A 6074-nucleotide genomic window follows, 5' to 3' on the forward strand; every position below is an offset into this window, starting at 1 on the left:
GCTGCAAATGAGGCTAAATTCGGAGTAGACAGAGAGTGATTAACTAAAGATGAAAGCAGACCCCAAGGGTGCCACAGTTCTGTGAAATCTGATCTGTCCTCCGAGAAGAATTTGTGCTTTCTAATGAGTGGAGGAAGTGGTAAGGGTGAGTAAATGCCAGGCCTGAAATGAAAGCGCCAGGGCTACCACCCATGGTTTCCAGAAATGATGAGATTATTTCTCTGACTTCAGAAACATAGTGCTGACGCCCCGGCATTACTCACCTAAGGGGATGGGCAGACTCTAATGAGCAAGCCCCACAAAGTTCAAGCCAGCCGGTGACTGCAAACTGACATCAGTGCCTGTGTGTTTGTCACAGCTGAGACCTCATGAACGCCAAAGATGCCCGGGGTCCTCACTTACTGTGCTGGCCGCATCAAGTACTTCTACTGGTAGAGATGTCTGCTCTAACTCTTTAGTATTGATTATGCCCTTGACGGGCCACAAGCATGCTCAATCTTTACAGTATAGCGCCTCTGCTGGCCAAGTCCTGGTAAGGCTGAGCCGCTCTCAGCAGGAGAGGGATATCCTGTTGGGAGCCCTTCGGTGAAAAGATTTTGTATCTGTATCCTGAAAACTGTAGCATCATACTCATCTTTCTTTCTTTTTTTTTTCAACATTGTTTTAGTAGTGCCTATTAAAAAGTGTAGCGAGATAAACGTTTGGTCTCTGTGAAGACCTCTTTCCTGACACGGTTCCTTCCCAGCGGCCTTCACCACACCAGTGACCATGCTGTGAGTCTCCTCTTCTTCAGCAAACAGTGTGGGTTTCTGAGCCAGTTCCTCACCCTCAGTCTTCTCATTTATGAATCAAATTTATTTTCAATCCACTGCTTAGAGGGAGCACATTGTTTTCTGTTCCATGAAGAGAACTTTTTTGTTCACAATTGGCTCATAATGCAGAAAAGTCAGCTTTTCTCGGAGTCAGCTTCTCTCATGTTGAAGGAGAAACCTGCCCCAGCTTGGTTCATCAGTCTCACCAGAACTGTTTTTGACTTGCTGTTGGCAAAAGAGACAGCGTCAGTCCTGGTACTCCATGTCAGCTTTATTTCTTTGGGTTTGTTTGTTATTTGGTTGATTGGATTTGGTTTTGGTTTGTTTGCTTGTTGGTCGGTTGTTTTTTTTTTTAGACAGGGTTTCTCTGTAGCTTTGGAGCCTGGATTTGATTTTTAAAGTCAGGTTTTTCTCTGCGTAACCCTGGCTGTCCTTAAATTCACTCTTTAGACCAGGTTGGCCTCAAACTCACAGAGATCCACCTGCCTCTGCCTCCATTGTGCTGGGATTAAGGTCATGTGCCACCACTGTCTGGTTTATTCCTTATCTTTTAAAGACCTAGCAAATGAATTTTTGTTGTTTGGGGCTTTGAGGGTTTTTTGTTTTTTGTTTTGTTTTTTATTTTTTTTGCTTGTTTATGATTTTGTGTAGACATTCCTAGCCTGGGAGCTAGGAAATAGATTGACTGCAGATTAGTTTGGAGAGCTAACTTTGTTCAGTTTTTGTTTTTCTTCTAAAACCTGCCACATGTCCCTTCACTCCCCCTTCCCAACAGTGAGAAGGCCGGACAACAATAGAAATCTCAAGCTGGTGAGGGTCTGGGGGCCAGGCCACTGAGGCACCTCAGAGACCAGGAGTGCTGGGCCAAAAGGGGGTCAAACAACAGGAAAAAGAGGGGATGAAAAGTGGTAGGAGGGACAAAGAGAGGGGTGTGGCTGGGAGATGGAGAAAATAAGTAAATATACTGAAAAAAAAAAGGAACCAAAATCCTCATTCTCAGAGGAGGCATTTAGAAACATTGGAGGAAAATCTAAGAAAAGAAAAAGAAAAAACCACTGAGGGATTGAATTGGAATTGAGGTATTAGGTATTGACTCCTACGTTTATTTATATATATATATATATATATATATATATATATATATATATATATATTGTAGATTACTAGTTATAGGTGTGTATGCATGCATCTGTATGCATATATAAATGAGATAAAACTAGTTGGACCTAATAACAGCACAATGAGAATCCAGATTTTGTTTTGCAGATGTTATCCTTTATTAAAAGGAAGCAGAAACCCTTGGGGCAAATGACTTACTCTGGAGCTGAAACAGGAAATGTACAAATTGAACCCAGGAATATCTTAAGACTGAAAGAAAGGAAGCACTCATGAGTGCAGCAAAAGGCATCAAAAATTATGGTAGTGATGGGTTACAATCTCTGACTAAAGTCAGACACTATATATCTATTTACATTAATACAAAGAATTGAATGAGTAAAAAAAAACTCTCGTTCATAGTTCAATGCCAACTAATAAAAAAAAAGACACAGTGGGAATGGACACTCATCATTTAGCAAACAGCATAAAGGATGCTTCAGTTAGGGTTCCTAATGTTATGAAGAGACACCATGACCATGGCAACTCTTATAAAGGAAAACATTAAATTGGAAATGGCTTACGGTTCAAAGGTTCAGCCCATTATCATCATGGTGGGACACAGCAGTGTGCAGGCAGACACGGTGCTGGAGAACCAGCTGAGAATTCTACATCTTGCAGGTAACAGGAAGTAGACTAAAGTCATCCTGAGCAAAGCTTGAGCAAAAGAGACCTCAAAGCCCACCCACAGTGACACACTTCCTGCATCGAGGCCACACCCACTTTCACAAAGCCACACCTCCTAATAGTGCTGCTTCCTTTGGGGGCCATTTTCTTTCAAACCACCATAGTGGATGAATCTGAGAGTGGAGGCTGAAGCAAATACTTGGAAGTTTGAGAAGACACAGGGGATTTCTCTCCGACTATGCCCCCACAAAACTTGGATCAACTGCAGCAGAGAATGTGCCATTTTAGGCAGAGAATTCCTAAAAGCGTCAGCCTGAGCCTCCAGATGTGAGGCTCTGTGGAGAGAGCATGTCTGTAGACTTACAACCAAGAATGCAAAACCTTGGTTTGTTCATAAAAAAAATAAGCTGGGGCAGTGGTGGTGCACACCTTTTATTCCAGCCCTTGGGAGGTGGAGGCAAGTAGATCTCTGAGTTCCAAGCCAGTCTGGTCTGCAGAGCAAGTTCCAGGACAGCCAGGACTACACAGAGAAATCCTGCCTCAAAAGAAAGATAAAAAGGAGAAAGAAAAGGAAAGGAAAATAAGCCTGGATCAGAGGTCACCATGCAAAACATGCAACTAACTGTCAACCACAGGCCAAACAGGGATGGATAGAGTAGTTATGGCCGCTGGATGAAATTTGAGGAAACACGGCAACCAAAGCACTGTATATTCTCAGACTGAAGCCTGACACAGAGGAGAAAGGAATTTGGATGATTCTTGGTGAGAAACCAATTCAGCCAGTGAACTGAACAGGGCTGCCCACACCACATCGGATAATCAGGTTTGGAAAGCCACACATTGGTGCTGAAGGAAAGAACACTTGTCTGAGGAAAATATAGCAAGAATGTGGTAGGGGGAGGTGCCATCATGTTTCCTGATCCCACTCAAACAGATCAGAAAAAATACCATTCACAGCCAGAAATAGGGAGACAATGGGCAGGCGACAGAATACACACAAAATATTAGTGATTGATAAATCTGGTGGACAGATGAGGGAGTGCTTACATTCCAGAAACTTCTAAATGATTTCAAGATGAATTAAAGGAGATCTATTACACAAAATATATATTCATCTATGCATATATTCTAACACACATTCAGGGAGATGCAAATTAAAACTATAGGCGATTCTCTAACATATCCACAAACACAGCTAAAGTTAGCACCCAATGGTCAAAGGGATGTGGAAGGAGCGAGCCTGTTCATGGGAATGTAAAATGACCTGTCCATGTTGGAGAAAGAGCTGACAGTGTTATAAAGCTAAACATGACTCTATGACTCAGGAATTCCACTCCAACGTTATTTTCCCAAGAAAATTTAAATTGTATATTCACAAAAATAGAAGTGTTATCAGAGACACTTTACCAATGGAAGCCAAAGATCAGAAGCAGGCCTTCTATCAGAAATAAACTGAACAAGAGTTACACAACGCAAGGCCACCAGATAATAATAAGAGCAAAGAATGTATAAACGGTAGCAGAGGGGGAATTGCAAAAACACGCTGCGTGAAGAAAGTGCCATGCAATAGACATTATGACTCCTTCCACAGATGTGACATTCACCAATGGGAAGCAATGGTTGGGTTAGGGAGTAGGGACAACAAAATAGTGGTTGCCTAGAGGGGACGTGAGAGACTACGGGGGTCAGAGACAAGAGGGGCCTCCCAGGCGTAGTAACAGTCTCTCTTGACAGAAGTTTGAGTCACATAGGTACAGGCATTAATCAAAGTTTATCGAATCTCATGCTGAAGATTTGCATATTTCTATGTGAGCAAAAAAAAATATTACCACAAAAGAAAGGAGGGAAAAAATGAGAAACATTAGACAATAGGCTATTTGTGTGCATATTGACCTATTCAGAGGGAGCTGTGCTGTGTCAGCAATTTGTTCTGAAATGCATTTTACCTTGAGGCGGATCAATGGGCGGCTGGAGAAATTTTAAGCATAGAATACAGATGACAGCTGTTAGGTGTTTTGTGTAATTTTTTGGTAATCTTTCTGTATACTTGATAATCCCCATAATAAAGTGTTGGGAAATGTATGTGCATATTAAAATCAAAATCTCCTGCTGCCGACCTGTAGTTTGGAGCCACTGAGATAAAAACAGCCAACATCGAAGTACCTGATGAACTGAGAAACCTGGAAAAAATTGCTCCAGGACATTTTTCTCTGGGTGTCCTGGGAGAAATGTGACAATGAAGATTTATGGGTCAGCTCTGCACATCATCTGCAGTAAGAGAGATCACTCAGAATGACGACTCTCCTTGCCGGTTGATGGATAGGACGCTCTGAGACACCGATCGACCCCAGCGTTTTTCTCTGTCTTCTTCTGAACTGTTAGCAGTTGGCCAAGTTGTGTGAGAAGAGCCTTTCTGGATGTCACGTCTCTTCAGAACTAGAGCCACTGTAGTCTAACAGATGTGCACCTTGGAATAAAATTCTCCACTCCTCGGCTAATACATTGCATGGCAATGTTTACTATATCACATGTAGTAGAATGCTACTTGACTTAAGCTTATCATATCCTTGGATATTTCCCCACGTCGATATATAAGTTATGCTATCTATAAGAGGGAAATATTAGTGTAAAGACTGAATTATGCAACCCTTATAAATAATATGGAACAATGCTAGCATATAGTAATTACTTAGATTAGCTATTGTTATTCCTTTGGGAAAATGTTTCATAATCTGTAGAATCAATTCCTAGACATGTAGGCTGCTTCAGTTTCCCTACTACAAATAATAAGAAAATGAAGCCACCTGACATATACTCTTGATTCATGTAATGTTTCTGGACAAATTCACTGGAGTGAGACTGGGAAGTTGGCATAGTGGGTAAAGGGCTTACCACACAGATGTGAGGACTTGTGTCTGGATCCTGAGAATTCTCGTAAAGCTAGCCATGGTAGCACACACCTGTAATCCCACATACTACGGCAAGAGACAGGAGAGCCCCAGGAAGCTCATGGGTAGCTAGCTAGTCGGCTACATGCAGCAGTGAACACGGGACCCTACTTCAAACAAAGTAGAAGAGGACTGACAGCCAAGGTTAGCCTTCAAGGTGCATCACAGCAAGAGAACACTTGAGCTGACATGCCACACACACAGACACCCACTACCGCGCACACACACACACACACACACAATATACACAAAAAAGAAAAAGGTATTGAAGGAAGAGAGGGAGAGAGAGAAGAAGGGAAGGAGAGAGAGAAGAAAGTCGGTCCCAGGAGTGGGGCCACTGGATCACAGAGAATGTATCCTGTGCCAATTGTCTACCTCACATCTCCCAGCCCAAGCCCACTCCCCGATACCTTGTTCTGTGTCCCTGGACCTGCATTTCCCACATTGGCAAGTCAACTGACTTCTTTTCTCTCTGCTTCTGGGATGATATTACCAAATCAAGTTCCCAAATGGCAAAATAATTTTGCATTCC

The 6074-nt window shown here is 42.4% G+C and overlaps 1 pseudogene; it reads right to left on the reverse strand.

Moving 5' to 3' along the window:
- Positions 1–872: 872 nt before the first annotated feature.
- On the reverse strand, positions 873–5542 carry LOC125388163 (large ribosomal subunit protein bL33m pseudogene; annotated as a pseudogene).
- Positions 5543–6074: the final 532 nt, after the last annotated feature.

This window comes from Myodes glareolus, chromosome 6 (genome assembly GCF_982192425.1).
Source record: "Myodes glareolus chromosome 6, mMyoGla1.1, whole genome shotgun sequence".
Lineage (NCBI taxonomy): Eukaryota > Metazoa > Chordata > Mammalia > Rodentia > Cricetidae > Myodes > Myodes glareolus.